Genomic DNA, 19,681 nt, shown 5'->3' with positions numbered 1-19,681 from the left:
GAACATGAAGCTATAAATCTTTTCTCTGACTATTAGTAAATAAAATTAGCTAACAAGGATCTCCAAATTTTATTGTTTTGATTACATTTTCTGTCAGAGAAAAGTTTTTAGTCGCAGAGCTTTCACTAGTTGCTGCTCTCAGTTTGCCATCTTGGCCATGCCCCCTCTGATGTGACACATATGCATTGTTCTCATGACACAAATGTATATATTTTTCAGCCTGAAACACTGTACATTTACACCACAAATTTCTTTTCACTTTTATCCTGAACCTGAGAATAGATCCATTGGGCTACTGGTAAGTACTGATATAAAAAAACTCCAATCCCCAAATTAAATCTACCTCTGATTACCAAGTGTTATTAAATTCTGAAAGTAATATTGCCTCTGACTCATTCAGTAATTAATTACATAAGCATCATTCAATGTCATAATTAACTTTTTCTTTTAAAAACATATATTTTTCTTAAAATTTCCACCATTCCTTTGAATTTTATGATATATATCCCCTGTGGCAATCTGCTTCCTGAGATCCCTGTATCGTACATACCATATGTATTTTTGACTCCAAAATCAGTTTACCTTTTTCATAATAATGTCAACAAAACTGTGACTTGCAGACATATTTTACATTTCTGACATTCACTGTGATTCCTCCATGCTCTTTTATTTTAATTGTAAGAAATACAATACTCGTAACTTTTCTTGTATTTCTGCTTTGCTATTTCCCTCTTTGAGTTATGCTTGCTCAATTTATCTACATATCAGAGAGGGCACACTCTGAGGTTTCTAACAACATTATAATGCATGGCTTATTGCTTTATTTCCTCCAGCAGCCAATAAGACTATAGAATTGATCTGTTTTAGGAAGAGACAGAAAGCAAACACTTTTGCAAGATACTAAAATTATTGAAGTAACTGAACAAATATGGAATTAGCATTATTAAGTTTCAGAAAGATGAAATAGTAATAAAGGCAATTTCTCATTCCTACATTTAAGAAACATCAGAATACACTGTCAGCTCCATTAGGTCAAAGTAATAAAGCTCGGAATATGAACCAGGTGACTATATTTGATTATCAGCTTGATGTCTGCTGGAGCTGGTGTGGAGAATGGGATGCCTCTTTTAAAGAAAGAGGATTGAACAGACTACAAGCTGTCACAATCCCTTGGAGGAGGGGTGGCAGATGTAGACATAAACTAGAAGTATATTTTGAGCTCATCAGATGATCAGTGGGCAGTTGTCTTCATAGTGGATGTACAGAAGCAATTTTCATTTGCATGAGGAAGCCACATCAACCTCTATGGCTATGTGGTCTGTGCACTGCCCTGGCAAGGGCTCTGAGTCATAAAATAAAACAATAAAAAAAGAAGAAGAAACATGGTGGCTGTCTGAATGACAGCTTTTGTAGCTGAGTCTCAGGCATGACAGATGAATGAGCTGGCTGGAATAGAGGAAGGCTGACAGCTGACACAGAATAGGTGAAAAAAAACTAGAAATAAATGGACAATTGGGCATGCATTGTTTGTCTGTATAATACTGTTCTACTCCCTGACTCCTTTTCTAGTTGCCTAACAGCTAGTGATACCCCATGCTGGAACTAATACTGAAAAAAAAGATAACTTTACAGAGATATGTTGAAATGCATATGCCTGAAGTGTCGATTAGTTATAAATTTTGGCCTGTTGTCTAGATGTCTAAGAAGCACTGAAATCACAAACTAAATTTAAGTCAAATTGAAAAATATAAACTTTTTAAGGTGTGCTCCATGACATAGAGGGATGGAGCTCTGTCTATGGTCCAGATGACCAGAGTTTGACTAGCTATACAGGTACCTGGAAAAATAAGGTGAAAGAGTATGCCTGGGAATAAGGTGCAAGAGTATGCTTGGGTGGCTTATGTTATGCTTACCTATCCTGGGAGAAAAGGGATCAGGTGTGTGATGGGGAGCAATACTCCATTTGGATCTGGTGAGGTCCAGAGAAGCAAGTACAGCTCTGTGTTGGGTTGGTAGAGGGAGGATTGGGTATATTACCAAATACCACCCTGGACCCTGGACGGGGGGGGGGGGTCTACATCATTTAGTCAATCAACTACATTGTTACAGCCAATATGGTCAAGACCACATGAGCAAAAATATAGTTAGTTGACCACTTTGACTGAGATCATGGTACAGTGGGGATCAGGGAATGTATCCTTTTCCACAAGGTAGTGCAATCTTGCAGTAGGTATATATAGTTAGCAGGGAGTGGGGGTGGGGCTTGTCCCCCTGCAAAAATATTGTTTTGTTTTGTTTGCAGGTGTTAATTGGGTCGTTCAACCTGAATGATGAACATGTCTGTTTCAACAATGTTGTACATTTACTGACTGAAATAGATACAGGCAGGGTCTCCACCAGTAACCATATAGCATTTGCTGTCAAACCTCCAGTAATCATGCAGAGGAGAAAGACCAGATAACACTAGAAATCTAAACAGATGTGAGCAGTAGTGGTAGTTTTCAGGTCTGCTTCACTTTTGAGCAACCTGCATGCAAGTGAATGGTCTCTGGAAAGAAAGCCATGGTCTAGTAGCATATACAAATACTCGACAGCCTGTTTGCAAATGCAAGGATGGATTGAGTGTGGACTTAGAGAGAAGCTGCTATGTCACAGCAGACATCCTCAATCCGGAAGTATCTACAAGCAATAAAATAAAATAGAAAAATTTAAAAAATACATTAAAAAATGTTGACTACCATACCAAAGTAATGAAATACCTGGTAAAATGAATACCAATTGTTTTCTCCCCATCAGTGTCAGAGGTCCAGGGATATTGCATATCTGTCTAACCTGTCTCCTAATAGCTGATGTATGTAGTATGCTGTGTTCCATCATGAGATCATGTGAATGCTATTGCCATGTGTCTTACAATTATTGTGCCCATGTGGCAGTGTGATTGAAAAACATTTATCTTTTTGTAAAACTGCTGCAGTCTACATACTTCCCTTTCACCAGGAAACATTAACATTGCAGCAGACCAGAGACCATCCCCACCCTACTGGATATTGTGCAAGGTGGTAAAGAAACTCATTATGGAACTTATTCAGACAGAAATGGGAAAACTCTTTCACCATGACTTAATACAGCTTTCTTAAAGGTTGCTCTTGTGTATTTAACCTCATTTTTTCTGAGACCACTACCCCAGATAAAGTTTTATTTGTCCAAGCAGTTTACCTGATCTTACTAAGTGCTCAGTACCATATACCATGATATATAGGTTTGCTTTCTAGGGAAAGAGTACAGCATTACTTTCTTCGCAGTATCTTATTACATTCTTGGAAATATATGCCAGAAATGCAAAGCATTACACGGTACCTTACTATTTGCATTGTCAAGGAATATGAAGGCCAATGAAGTTGTAATAACATGGATCTACAACTGGCTACATGGTCATACACAGCAGGTAACAACAGGAGAGCTCATATTGTCGCTATTTCCTGGCAGCACTGGAATACCTCAAGGCTCTGTCCTGGTGTCACTCCTTGCTGACATCACTTTTTCAGAGGTTAAAGTTGCCTACAGTGTCTTCCCAACCAAATATGCAAATAACTTCAAACTTGGGAGCATTGTCCTTAACTCTGCTGGAACTTCTTCCTTTCAAACTGCACATAATATTGCACACAAATGTTGCAGTAGAAATGAAATTGCATCCTATCTTTTAAAAATAACTCCACTGTTGTACACTACTGATGATTAATAGCTAAACATTGACAAAATAGTAAAACACCTTTAAGCTCTGGCAGAAGAAGACCTTTCATTTCTTTATCCATATAACCACTCTAATCCATAAAGCTTACGGAGTTGCTCACCTAACCATGGTTAAGATCTATGCCAGAGAAATAATTGTTCCCCTTTACATAACTGTTATCAGACCAGTTATAAAATACTGTACCATGTTCTGTAACCTGCACACATGCTAGTTGGTGTATTTGGGGAAGGTGCATTTGGAAAAAAATAAAAAATAAAAACACTCTGTCGTCAAGTTGTTAAACTGTCGCATAATGTATATTACACTCTGCAACTCTTGAATGTATAAACCCTACTCATGTATTTCACTTTGTAACCTTTATTTTCTATTTTGCAACCTATATTGTATGGTATTTCACTTTGCAACCTTTATTTGCATTTTGTAACCTATATTGTATTATACTGTTCATGGAGCTTTTCTTCCCGGGCCTCCACTGAAAATGGGCACTTCTTGGCCCAGTGGACTTTCCCGGTAATCAAACTGAAAATAAATAAATGAATAAATAGGTGTTAAGATTCTTTGCAAACAGAATAAAATGGTTCAAGGCATACATTATACCTTGAAGAAGGATTTCTGTATTTATTTGTTTATTTATTTGTTTGATCACTTGCTTGCTTTTGTTAACCATGAAAGTCCAACTAGGCAAAAATCGTACCTTTTCAGTGGAGGTTTAAGGACATGAGATCCAACAAAATTCAGAAAACAAAGAAGTCTATGATAAGTATTTACTTGTTAGTAGCTTGTTACACACTTGCTCATTGCCACTTGCTCAAAATGTCAGCTGTCCTAACACCCAATAGCCTAATCCAACTTAATCATTTAACCCTCCCACCACCTAAGCCAACTGAACTGCTTACCCTAAAAGAGCACTATTTCTAACCCTAAGACCTCCAACTTATCCCTACCTCCAACCATTGCACTCCGCTCCCGCTCCCTAACCTTATATTTCCTATTATCCCCTAAGCCTAAAACTCCACCCCCCAACACAAAGTTCACAATCAGTACATAAACCAAAAACTCCACTCTCACTTTCTAACCCTACACTCCTCTCCCTAAACCTTAATACTCCCCTGTGACTCCCTAACCATGAACTACCCTCTGTGTCCCTGAACCTAAAACTCTGTTTCTGCTCCTTAAACCTATAGACCCTGATTGTTCAATAATCTTAAACTCTTTTCCTGTTCCCTAACCCTCAAACTTCCCTCATTTCCAAAACTTACCTCCAAACCCTGCCTCCCTCCCCACAGCTGCTCCGGATGGACGCCACACCACACTTGAACATATAGAGCGGTCCACGCATGTGTGGTGGCCTGTGGAAATTACAAGCCCCCCATTTCACTGGCTTTGAGATAGTGATCTCTGAGCTGCTGGAGATGAGCGTTTGTAGGAGGCCTAATAATACATAATAACAATAGACTACAGAGTCACACAATGCTAGTTGCAAAAGCTTCTATTGTACATATACACATGCATATATATGTATATCTATCCATATAGGTTATATACAGTCTTTTTCCATGCACCACAATATACCATAACATTTTCATGTGTATCATTATATTACAGGATCCATACCTTAGTAATTATATTGACTGCCTGAGGAAAACACACACACACTCACACACACACACACACACACACACACACACACACACACACACACACACACACACACACACACACACACACACACACACACACATATATATGTATATATACATATATATCTATCTATATATATATATATATATATATATATATATGTAAGATACATATATAAAATCTCTTGGGAATATACTGGAAGAATAATACTTGTTTCAGTGGTGTCTTTCTGAAACATTTTGGATTATAAAAATGTATTATACATCATTATGATGGAAGTCGCTGATCAAAACCATCTTTTTGTGTGTTAGGGGTATGGATATCAATATTTACTTCTCAAACATTGTTGTCAATGTGAAGTTTTTGATCTCAATGCCAAGAACACATAAGAAGTGGATTATGATTAGAGAAGCCCAATCATAATTCTTTGTAGTGCAAGGGACATCACCTGTTCTCATATAATGCAAAGGTTAGCGAGCAAAAGAGTGCAGCAGGACTATATATTTAACAGCTTTGAAAGCTGTAAAATGTACTGTAATTTACTTATTTATTTATTTATTTATTTATTTATTTATTTGCAATTTGTTAACCAGGAAAGTCCATTGGGCCAAGATGAGCCCTTTTTCAAAGGAGGCCCGGGGAGAAAAGCTCCAAAATACATACATACAAAAATAGCAGCAATACATACAAGGAGATAATACAGTATATAGCAAAAATAAATTAAGCAGTGGTTAATACATGATATAATACAAATTGACAAAAGCATTAGATCATAAGAAGCAATAGATTTGGATACAGTAGTAGCAATGAGATATTCAGTATGACATAAAGTAGTACTGAACTATAAAGTGAGAGTGAACTATGAAGTGAAGAAATATGCATGGCATTTTGGGTGGCAGGCAGATGCCTACACAAGCAATGGTGTGAAAGGGGGACAAAACTTGATGTGAGATTAGGGAGAAATTAGCGAAAGGATTGAAGGACAAGCGAGTGAGAGTGGGAGAAGGAGTAGTAGGTTGGAAGTTAGGAGGGTGAGAGCACTTAATATGGATAAAAAAAAAGAGTGGTGGTCCCTCTGTCACAAGATGGGTTGTCAACTGGCTTACTGACAGAACCCACACCATGAAAGTAGCAGATTCCAAATCAGACTTCAGAACAGTGACAAGTGGAGTACCACAGGGTTCAGTCCTGGGTCCTCTCCTGTTTGGTATCTACTTCTCTGAAGTACAGGCTAACAGAAGGTCTTTGGCTAACTAAATTTGCAGATGACTGCAAACTAGGAGCCATAACTGAAACTCCTAACGATGTGGACATCCTACAAAGGGCTTCACTGCAACAGATGCCTGGTGTCAAAGACATGGTCTCAAGCTCAATGCCAAAAAGTGCATTGTCATCCCCTTTGGTAAAAACTCTGTACCCATGAACTACCACATAGGCGGTAGTCTACTTAACACCGAAAGTGTGATAAGAGACCTTGGGACACAGGTGGACAGTAGTCTATCCTTTGATAATCACATCGCCACAGTGGTCAGGAAATCCTTCTATGTGGCACACCTCATCACAAAAGGTTTCTCATCCAGAAAAAAAGAGGTCATTGTTCCCCTCTACTCATCACTCATTAGACCCATTATAGAGTACAATGCCCCTTTTGGTATGTATCTCACAAGACATCTACAACAACTGGAAAGGCCGCAAAAAATACGTCACAAAGAGGATTACTGGCCTCAAACAGATGCCTTACGCAGACCATCTCAAAAACCTCCAGCTTTACTCCGTCGCATATCGCCTACTCAGAGGCGATGTCTGCCTAACATACAAAGCTATGTCAAACCCAGAGCTGTTGGACATGCTCCACTTAAAGAAATCCCAATCCCTCTGAGCTACACGCCCTAGGGACCTAAAACTTGTCACCACAATAAACAGAACATGCTGGAGGGGTAGATTCCTGGCCCAGAGACTTCCCATACTCTGGAACAGACTACCTATCTTTGTCAAACAGAGCCCCTCATTAACACTATTCAAGAAAAATCTTGATTGGATGGGTAATAGGAAATTCACCCCAGGGATCACTTCTGTGGTTCTGCTTGACAGGGGCACAGGAAACTAATTTTCTTGGGCAGCAAAAGCCAGGATACCTTTTTGGCTAGGCTTGTATAGGCCCTAGGGCCAATAGCCTAGTACCTACCTATGAACCTACGAACCTATGAAATAAAGCTGTTAAACACTTTATTCAGCCTTCTAAAAGATGTCAATGTGCTTCCTACCCCACCTCGGTGTTGACTGCTGACTGCTGTTAATACTCTTTGTTACACAAGAGCTTAACCACAGTGATGGGCTCTTAACTAAAGCTTGCTAAACAGATTTCTGATGCCAGAAATTTGCTTTGCAAACTTTTTCCCACCATTTTTGGAGTACAATTTTAGGAATCCATGTAGTGTATGCATGATAGTGCACAGGCTAGTGGCATTGCTTGAGTGATTTGCAGTGAGACAAGGATTCTGTTTATGCAGTTAATATTGTACTATTAGTTGAAGGCTGTGAAACTATCCTTAAGAGTAGCATGTGCATGTATGTGTAAAGTTTTTGCTTTATAGCAAGAGAAGAGGTAGCAGCTAGTGTGGTTAAAATAAATGTAATAATGAGTCATGTTTGATGCAGAAGTGTTTGTTATACATGGGCACATGCAAGTTCCAGCATGAAACCTACGACGTCAGACTCTTCAATGGCAAGTAGGGTTTGTATGTGTTCATCATATCTATAAACCTATGAACCTATAAAGAAGGAAGGCATGGGTGGGGTTTAATATGCCTTTGCTACACAGAGTTCTACTATTCAGTGATCCTAATTAAAAATGAGCTCAGCTGGTAAATCTCAGAAGACATTAACATGATTGAAGGGAGATTAGAAGTGTACATCAAATACAAGTGCTCATTCACAGTTTACATTTTTTTTTACCTAATGTACTACTTTATGTGATACCAACAGTTGTCATCCTGTATTTTCCACTAATTAATGCCTGTTTTATGGTGCAAAGTTTAAAGGTAAACGCTCCGTAAAAATAAATACTTCCTACATGACATCACCAAAAAGTTCACTGAACTTTACATTTGGTGATGTAAATATAAGATGTGTGTTCCAGTGCTACAATAGACTAATATATGCACTAAAATGCATAAGTGCATCCCCATATATTAAAGTAAATGGATGCCCCCCACACAGTCCCCAGATAATATCAGTGAGGGATTTAGTAAATTCATGTGAATATATATTTTAATAAGTTTATTAAGCTTTTTATTAAAAATAGACCTGCATAATTTTGGTAATTTGTGGAGGAAAATAATTGCGGCACTTTAGTTACAAAATGCTGTGATATATATATTAAAACCGAGACAGAACACATTAAATTGCACTATTTCTTCAACGGGACTTTATAGACTAAGACCATTAAGATAACTTTGTACAGCCATTTGGAGAGCTTACTGTTGTAATTAGTATAGATATTGTATACTGTAATAACAATGTTGGCAGTATTCTAGCCATATATTATATAGTCCCTGGATGTCTTGAGTCACTTAGATATAACTGACATAATCTTAATGGGCTGCTAGTGATCCGTTTGTATTTATAGGCTTATAGGCTGCCTATGGAAGTTAAATAATACAGCTTAGAAAAATATATTGGAAGAATAGAAGAGAATATGAATTGTTTGGCTAGGAATAATTAGTAAACATGTTAAGACAGATCTTTGACGCCTCATTATACCTCTTATCATCAGGTCCGAATTTGCCAAAACAAGTACATTTTAACAGTTTTTTCATCTAAGAAACAAGACAGTGTATGAATTTAAGGGTCCAAATTAATTAAGCGCACAGACTGAAGTACAACACATGTCCAACTTTTCAAAGTAAACAAGCGAGTGTTGTGACAGAAGTGCAAAATATGTCTCATTTCAAAGCTAACGGATAATCTGAAAGGGATGATATGGAAGTAAGAAGTATGAATCAGTGCTACAAAACAAATTAATACTGTCAAAGCATGAATCATGTTATTGCCTTGCAGAAAGTGTGGATTAAGTAAAAATAAGTAAACAGATGCATTTGACAAATAAATAGAATCCATTTTTTCATCACAGCAGAATATGTTAACCTTAATGCTGCGCAGACAATAAGCTGTAAAGACAGAAATATTGTTCATGTGTGACAGTGATCTGCTTCTATTCATTTGTAACACTGATAATTCACACTGCTCAACTGGATGCACAGATATGCAGAAGGTCATCTTACTGTACCTCTGACTTTTCTTATTTATTCTGCCAATTCAGGTTGATGTTTTGGTGAGCAGAGGTCATCACATAGATCATCTTATACTGATTATCAGAGCTGTTGATCTCTAACTATATGGACTGCAGTATAGCAGATAGGCTGATATGTCTATACCTGAACAGAGTTCAGAAATACCTGTATTATTTCTCCAATCTTTTTGTCCTGTGGGTAATGTCAATATGATAAACTTGTGGAAATTTCAAACACATAAACAGAAAAAAAAAGCTGAAGTCTTTGAACTGTTGAAGAATGGGTCAAATGTTTATAGTTCTTTAAATGAATATAACTGTCTGCAGGAAATTTACTTCACTCATCCTTGGCTTTATTTAGGTTCATAGGTTCATAGGTTGGTACTAGGCTATCAGCCCTAGGGCCTGTACAAGCTTAGCCATAACAATTCCCTGGCTATTTCTTCCCACAATATTTACTTCCCTGAACCCCTGTCTTGCAGGGTGACTGATGTGATCCCTGGGGTAAATTTCCTATCTCCCATCCAGTTGTCAAGGTTCCTTTTGAAGAGGGCCAAGGAGGCACTCTGCTTGACATGTATGGGCAGTCTATTCCAGAGTATGGGTAGTCTCTGGGTCAGGAACCTATCCCTCCAGCATGTTTTGTTCATTGTGATAACAAGGTTTAGGTCCCTGGAGCATGTGGCTCTGATGGATTGGGATTTCTTTGTGTAGCATGTCCAACAGCTCTGGGTTTGACTTGGCCTTGTATGTTAAGCAGAGGTCGCCTCTGAGTAGATGATATGCGATAGAATATAGCTGGAATTATTTTAGTCGGTCACATAGAGCATCTGCTTTAGGCCTGTGATTCTTTTAGTGAGGTGTTTCTGTGGCCTTTCCAGTTGTTGCAGATGTCTTGTGAGGTACATACCAAATGGGGCATTGTACTCTATGATGGGTCAAATGAGGGATGAGTACAGTGGGACAATGACCTCCTTTTTTCTGGATGTAAAAGCCTTTAGTGATGAGGTGTGCAACATAGAAGGATTTCCTGACTATTGTGGTGATGTGGTTATCGAAGGTGAGACCACTGTCCACCTGTGTCCCTAAATCTCTTATCACACTTTCGGTGTTTAATGTACTGCTACCTATGTGGTAATTCATGGGTGCATGTTTTTCCAAAGGGGATAACTATACACTTCTTGGCATTGAGCTTGAGCCCATCTCTCTGGCACCAAGCATCTGTTTCTGTAAGGCCCTTTTGTGGAATATCCACATCATTTGGGGATTCAGTAATGGCTCCCAGTTTGCAGTAATCTGCAAACTTTATTAGGCAGAGTCCCTTAGTGTTGGCCTGTACTTCAGAGAAGTAGATGCCAAACAAGAGTGGTCCCAGAACTGAACCCTGAGGTACTTCACTTGTCACTTGTCTGTAGATGGATTTGGAGTCAGCTTCTTTTACAGTGTGGGTTCTGTCAGTAAGCCAGTTGGCAACCCATCAAGTGACATAGGGATTTATGCCCAGCTTAGTAAGTTTATCTATGCTTCCAGAGTGAGGGATGGTGTTGAAGGCCTTGGCGACATCCAGATAAGCTGTGTGGACCTCCTTACCCTCATCCACGGCTCTAGAGACTGATTCAAAGAAGTCAGTCAGGTTCAGGAGACACGATCGGCCCTTGATTAATCTAAACTGGGTGGGGTCCAGTGTTTAAAGGTTGCTAAGGCCTTTGTTTATAAGTTCCATGATAATACATTCCATGGCCTTGCAGATCAAGCTTGTCAGACTGATGGGACGGTAGTTCCCAGGATCCAAGGTGGATCACCCTTGTGGAGTGGGATAACTGTAGCTGTGTACCACTCAGTGGGCATGAAGCCTGATGTGAGACTATGATTAAACATGATACTTAGGTGAGGTGCCAATTCATTTTGTAGTTCATGTAGTACACAGCCTGGGATGTCATCTGGTCCCATGGATGCTGTATTTGTAGCTTTGTAGAGTGCAGTTTTTACCTGTGTGGCCATGATTACCGGAATTAGGCAATCTTTTGGTATTGAGATGGGCCCTTTAGGGGGTGAGAGGGGGGTGAATTTGGCACTGAATCGATCTGCCAGGATATTGGCAATGTCCATGGGATCAGTATATTTAACGCCATTCTGTTGTAGCTCAGAGCAGATCTGAGAATTGCCATTTAGATTCTTGACATAGCTATAGAATGCCTTGTGGTTGTCTTTGGAATCTTTGGTAATTTTATTTTCATTACTAGCTTTGGAGGATTTTATGAGGAATCTCAGCTTCTTACTGAGGCTGATAAGGGAGTTTTTTTCATCCTGGGATTTTCCTCTTTCTTGCAACAGTTTCTACCTTCTGTTGTTTAGTTTATTTATGACATGGGACCACCAGATTGGCTTCCTTTTTTTGGAGGAGATCATCTTGGTTCTATTTGGGATGGCACGATTCATGCACGAGTGGATGTGCTCGTACAGTGCTTTAATGTAGGATTCAGCAGTCGAACTTTCAGTTCCCATCTGCATGGGTGTCATGAAGTTTGCCACTTCTGACTTAAGTAGCATGAAGTTGGCCTTGGAGAAGTTTTTACGGATGTTTCCTTACTGGGGGGTGGGGGTGGGATGTAGATGTCAAGGGCGATTAGCTTATGGTCAGACCAAACCAATGAGGGGGTGACCACTGGTGTGGTGCATCGATTTCCCATGTTGGTAATGACCAGGTCCAGGATACTGGAGCCCCTGGTGGGACTATGAATTAGCTGATCCAGGGCATTGGAATTTATGAATTCCAAGAACCGTTGGGCAAAGGTGTTGGTACACGAGTAGTTTTCCCAGTTAATGGCAGGGTAGTTGAAATCACCGAGCATTAGGGTGTTTGGTTGTATCTTATTATTTTCCAGTATATTTAGAAAGGTGTAGTGAGAATCTTGGGTCATGGTGGGGGATCTGTAGCAAGCTACAATTTGGATTGCAGTCTTACCTAGTGTTAGTTGCACCAGGAGAATGCTGTCTGCATTGTGCTGGGCAACTAGCCTGGAGGTGTGAATATCCTTGTGACTATGGACACTCCTCCACCTTTAGTGTTTCAGTCATGGTTTGGTGGCCAAAAAGTGTGGTAAGAGATGTAGCCTGGTATTGCAGGGGTGCTCTCTGGAACCTTGAACCAGGTCTCAGTTACTGCACAGATATGGATGTCCTCCATTTTTAGGAGTGCCTCGAGAGAGTGCATTTTCAGGTTTAGACTTCTAGCATTGAGTAACATTACCTTCAGATTTTGCATACTTGTATCTGTTACAGTGGTGGTTTTGTCCTTTGAGCCTTGCCTAAAAAAGGCACTATAGGGATGGCAAGAGCCTTAGCCAGTAACCTGAATCCCAGAGGCGACAGGTGCAGACCATCTCTGGCAAAACATCATGGTTTGTTGATCATGTCATCCCAAGCAGACAGATACTGGATCCCCTTTGAATGACACCAGAAGCTTAGCCAATTGTTGAAGTCAATTATTTTGTCCTTATACTGTGGTTTCATTATAAGATGGAATTATTTTGTCTAAAGCAAGGCTGGGTATCTCCTTCCATAGTTAACCCAGAGTCAGTACACATATAGGTGAAATAGCTCATTCAACTGGTCCTTCACAATGTAATTCGTATAAAATGAGCTCCATTTAGTCTGTGAGCCTGGAAATCTATACTTTGTTGCATTTATGGCAGTCCTTTCAAAATATTTCATAATAAAGTGGGGTGCAAGCTCCATTTGTATACCTTCTGCAAGCTCAAAATAATCCTACATACTGAGTTGTAGACTCTTTCATTCTAATGGCTCAGTAGGCAAAAGCCAAAGAGCATGAATTATCTAGTCTAGTGGTGGAATGTGTGCCCACAAAAGTATCCCTTCACAGGGAATAACTCATCTTTTGGCCACTTTTCTAATGCTTGAAGATCCAAGTTGCTTTCAGTTATTAGCAGTAGATGGCAATGTTTATTTCTTGGTTACCATAATAGGAGGTCAATAAGTCACTGGTCTGAAAAAGACACTTTTGGTTTAGGGTCCTAAATTGTTCTGAGACATTCATTAACAGGTTCTTTTTTAGAATGACTATATCATCTGGCTTACTATGTGACTAGATGGCATGCAGTAGAATGCTTCGTGAGGCAGACTCTTACCTTCATGTTATATTTTCTGGTACAACATACTGTGGGAATGGGCAGCCCGATTCTTTATTGTATGAACAGAGTTAGCTACCACTGAAACTCAGCAACAACTGCTCTCAAGCAATACGTTGTTACCACTTGGCCTTGTAGTGCTTCATGTACTTTGTAACACAGTTCTAGCACAACTTTCCATGTTTAGCATACTTCTAGTAGAATATGTAAGCCCAGGTCATAGTTGCAGCTTTCCCCTTTGTCTGACTGAGGCATTGTAAACTCAACTTGCATTACTTGTCCTTGCTGCTTTAAAATTCTTTTCTACTAGCAGTATTGCATTTAGGTCTGTGCATCAGGGTGGGAGAGATGACACAGACTACTTTTTTTATATTTAGACAAAAGGAAGTACACCTACATTGTAATGCTTTTCTGCTGGGTCTCCTTTATGGAAAACTTTTCTATAGTACTGTAATTCAGGTTTCTACACTGATTTTGTGTGTAGGAATAGTGTTTTATCTTCTCTTTTTTTAATGCTATATGAATGCAGGGTACATATGTATTATCACAACATGTTATCTCAGTTATTGCAACCACGTCATTGCCAGATACACTTACATTTTATTCACTTATTCATTTATCACTATGGAGTATGTGAAAAACATACTGTAAAAAGTAGAACAAAGTAGACAGAAATATTCAAAAGTTGTATGAAAAGTTCACATAAGTAGCCTTGAATTTGTTGCGCTTATTCGAGCAGTACTTTCACGTAAGCTTCATCAGATCTACCTTTCTGTGTTAAAAAAATATTATAGTGCTTGTGAATTGCTCAGTTGCATTTTAAAGTTCTCAAATGTTTCTTAAAGAGTTGACTTCAACGAGTGATGATGCATTATTTTGTCATTTTTACATTTACCAATTGTCTTAACATTCCTGCTTTTATCAATAGAATTATGAAAGCAATTACTTTAGCATTTCTATCTTTGCCAATTCTAAAAGCTATTACTTTTGCATTTCTGCCTTTACCAATTCCGAAAGTGCATTACTTTGGCATTTCTGCCCATATCGATTCTGAAAGCATAGCAAGTGATGATAAATGACTTTAGCATATTTGACTTTACTAATCTAAAATTTCATAACGCATTAAAAAACCCGAGAGATTTTTACGCAAAGCTCTGTAAAGCATTGAAAAGTCCGAAAAGTTATTTTGTAAAGTTTTGGAAAGCATTGATAGCTCGAAAAAGTTATTTCACAAAGCATGGAAAAGTATTGAGAACTCTGGAAAGTTATTTTGCAAAATATAGCAAAGCACTGAGAAATCAGAAAAGTTACTTTGCAAAATGCAGTAAAGCATCGGGATATCTGAAAAGCTATTTTGCAAAGTACAAGAAGCCCGAGAAGCTTATTTTGCAAATTTCAGTTATTCTAAAGCACTGCAAGATTGTTCATTTGTATAATTCCGATAAGCTTGAAGAGAAAAAGTATAAGTTCAGAGTACAAAAAACATTGAGCAAATTGTGTTTAAGCCAATTACTAATGCATGTGTTTGTGTGTGTGTGTGTGTGTGTGTGTGTGTGTGTGTGTGTGTGTGTGTGTGTGTGTGTGTGTGTGTGTGTGTGTGTGTGTGTTTGTGTGTGTGTGCGCGTCTATACTCGTACTTATTTGTAAGACCCTTCTGTGATATGTGTTAATATGATAGATGGATTTCGAAAACTTCAGTCACTTGTGTTTGATCAGAATATTATAGAGAACTAGAGAATATTTGAACAAGAGTACAATATTTTTATACAAGCAGCTCATGCAGATAAAGAGGCACATGCCAAGGTATTCATTTTGTTAAATCTAGCAGGATCTGAAGCCATAGAAAGAGAGCACTCATTTGTGTATGCATCAGCAATATATGAAGGTAAAGGTGCAGACCACCATATTGTGCAAGCTGAATCAAGAGAAGACCCTGATTGTTTGAAATGCAAGTTTATAGAGATGTGCAACCCCTAGACAAATGTTACATTAGCGAAGCATTTGTTTTACACAAGAAATCAGAAACCATGTGAAACATTTGCAGCTTATGTAACTGACTTGAGAAACAAAGCTAAAACGTGTTGGTTTGGTGGTTTGAAAGATGAGCTGATAAAGGACAGACTTGTATGTGGTATTAACAGTGCTGCAGTGAGAAAGATTTTACTTTGTGACACTGATTTGACATTAAGCAAAGCAATAGAAATGTGTCATATCCATAAGGTGGCAGAAAGACATACGAATATGCTTGCGAGTGACAAAAGCATGGTTTCAGTAAGCTCCAGAGCAAACGTAGGTAGTATGCAACACGTGGCAAACAGAAACAGGCCTAAGTGAGGGGCAGCAACAGGGTATACGAAGAAGACACAGAGCTATCCAGAACATTCCAGAAAAAGTGCAAGCTCCACCACCAGTTCTGTGCATCCCAAACAGAACCAAGACACTATCCTCCAAAAAAAGGAAGCCAATCTGGTGGTCCCCTGCCATAAACAAACTGTACAACAGAAGGAAGAAACTGTTGCAAAAGAGAGTAAAATCCCATGAGTGGAGGAGTTCCCTGCTCAGCCTCAGTAAGAAGCTGAGATCCCTTATAAGATCCTCCATAGCTAGCTACGAAAATAAAATTGCCACTAGTTCCAAGGACAACCACAAAGCATTCTATAGCTATGTCAAGAATCTCAATGGCAACACCCAGATCTGCTCTGACTTACAGCACAAAGGCACGAAAATTACAGAACCAACTGATATTGTCAACATCCTGGCAGATAGTTTCAGTGCTAACTTTACCCCCCCTCACCCACTAAAGGGCCCATATCTATACAGGAAGAATGCAGAGTCCCTGTAATCACAACTATGCAGGTTAAAGCTGCACTCTCTAAAGCCAAAAACACAGCATCCATGGGACCGGACAACATCCTGGGCTGTGTTTTACATGAACTTCAGAATGAACTGGCTCCCCACTTAAGCACCATGTTCAATAATAGCCTCACATCAGGCTTTGTGCCCACTGAATGGCACACAGCAACAGTTATCCCACTCCACAAAGGGGGAGCCACCACTGATCCCGGGAACTATAGACCTATTAGCCTGATGAGCCTGGTCTGCAAAGCCATGGAACGTATCATCATGGAACTCATAAACAAAGACACTGGTAACCTCCAAACTCTGGATCCACCCAGTTCGGGTTTGTGAAAGGAAGATCATGCCTCCTGAACCTGATCGACTTCTTTGAGGCAGTCACCAAAGCCGTAGATGAGGGTAAGGTGGTTCACACAGCCTATCTTGACCTCACCAAGGTTTTCAACACCATCCCCCATTCTGGAATTATAGCTAAACTCAATAAACTAGGCATAAATCCCTACGTCACAAGATGGGTTGCCAACTGGCTCACTGACAGAACCTACACTGTAAAAGTTGCAGACTCCAAATCTGACCTCAAACCAGTGACAAGTGGAGTGCCACAGGGTTCCGTCCTGGGACCGCTCCTGTTTGGTATCTACTTCTCTGAAGTACAGGCTAACACAGAAGGCCTCTGGCTAATGAAGTTCGCAGATGACTGCAAACTAGGAGCCATAGTCAAGTTCACAAATGATGTGAACATCCTACAGAAGGGCCTCTCTGAGACAGATGCCTGGTGTCAGAGCCATGGCCTCAAGCTCAATGCCAAAAAGTGCAGTGTCATCCCCTTTGGTAAAAACTCTGTACCCATGAACTACCACATAGGCAGCAATCTACTTAACACCGAATGTGTGATAAGAGACCTTGGGACCCAGGTGGACAGTAGTCTCTCCTTTGATAGTCACATCGCCACAGTAGTCAGGAAGTCCTTCTACGTGGCACACCTAATCGTAAAAGGGTTCTCATCCAGGAAAAAGAGGTCATCGTTCCCCTCTACTCAACACTCATTAAACCCACTATAGAGTACAACGCCCCTTTTGGAATATACCTCACAAGACATCTGCAGCAGCTGGAAAGGCCACAGAAGTACCTCACAAAGAGGATTACTGGACTCAAACAAATGTCCTACACTGACTGCCTCAAAAAACTCCAGCTTTACTCCGTAGCATACCGCCTACTCAGAAGTGATCTCTGCCTAACATATAAAGCTATGTCAAACCCAGAGCTGTTGGACATGCTAAATCTAAAGAAATCCCAATCCCTCCGAGCTACACTCTCTAGGGACCTAAACCTTGTCACCACAATAAACAGGACATGCTGGAGGGATAGGTTCCTATCCCAGAGACGTCCCATACTCTAGAACAGGCTACCCATCTATGTCAAGCAAAGTTCTTCATTAGCACTCTTCAAGAAAAATCTTGATGAGTGGATGGGAAATAGGAAATACACCCCCCGGGATCACTTCTGTGTCTCTGCTTGACAGTGGCACAGGAAAATAACTTTCTTGGGTGGCGTAAGCCAGGGAACCTTGATGGCTAGGCTTACATAGGCCCTTGGGCCGGTAGCCTAGTACCTACCTATGAACCTATGGACCTATGAACAAATGTGAGTCAGCAAAACCAAAGTCTAGCTTTATTGTTAACTGTCACAATTGTGGTGCAAATCATGAATCTAAAAGAGAGAAATGTTTAGCATATGGTCAGCAATGCCAAAATGTAACAAATCAAGTAAGCCTCATGCAGTTGTAAAGAAAGGTCGCACTAAGAAGCAAGTTTCTCAAGTAGAACCAAAACAGTCAACTTTCTATGTGGATGGTGTATTAGAACTTGGGGAAAGTGTTAATGCAGTAAATTTATTAACAAGGAGTGAAGTATTTTGTACAGTTCAAATCAATGGGAAATCCATAGAACTCAAAGTAGATACTGGGTCAAAATGTAATGTTATATCAGCAGATACATGTGCAAAAGTGAGAACTAATGAACAGCTTAATGTAAACAACAGTGCAAGACTTGTTGCATATGGAGGTGAAGAAATTCAAACCAAAGGTTCAGTGACACTGTTAAGTTATTTGGCTGAGAACTGTTATAACTTATTGTTCTACATAGTGTGATGACCATTGCAGTCCTTATTGGGTTTCAAAGATAGTGTGAGAATGAATCTGCTTTCTTTTGATAAAGAAGTTCATCATATGAGTGCAGTTCCAAGTTCCAGTTTTTCTGAAGCCATTTTCTCAGAGTATGCTGATGTTTTTGATGATAAACTGGGCAAACTTCCAATTGTATATTCTATGAAGCTAGACCCTGAGGTCACTCCAGTGGTCAAACTAACAAGAAGAGTTCCAATAGTAATGCAAAATAACACTAAAGCCCAGTTGGATACGATGGTGCAGCAAGGTATGATTTGTCCAGTCACATAACCAACTGAATGGATATTGTCCATGGTAGCTGCTCACAAGAAAGGCTCAGACAAAATGAGAATATGCATTGATCCTACAGACTTGAACAAAGCATTAAAAAGGGCTTATCATCCAATGCATACAGTTGAAGAAGTCGCCGCTCTAATACTGAATGCCACTGTATTTTCTGTTTTGGATACAAAATAATTCATTTTGGCAATTGATGCTTGATCGCAAATCCTCATTTCTAACTACTTTTGGTACTTAGTTGGGCAGATACAGATTCCTAAGGATGTCATTTGGAATAAATTCTGCAAGTGAAGTTTTCCAGCATGCAATGGAATACATTTTTTCAAGTTACCCTTGTGCCGTAATAGTAGACAATCTATTAGTTGGAGGCAATGGTGAAGCAAAGCATGACAAAAGCCTCAAGAAGGGTTATGAAGTACATTTGAAGCTTAGTTCTCTAAGTGTAAATTTAGACTTCCAAAAGTTATGTACGTAGGTCATTTGTTCACAAGTACAGGCTTAATACCTGACCCAACCAAACAAACAGCTAT

The sequence above is a fragment of the Protopterus annectens genome, chromosome 3.part0 (genome assembly GCF_019279795.1).
Source record: "Protopterus annectens isolate FY-2018-M chromosome 3.part0, PAN1.0, whole genome shotgun sequence".
In the NCBI taxonomy this organism is placed as follows: domain Eukaryota; kingdom Metazoa; phylum Chordata; order Ceratodontiformes; family Protopteridae; genus Protopterus; species Protopterus annectens.
Note: the sequence above shows the minus strand (reverse complement) of the source record.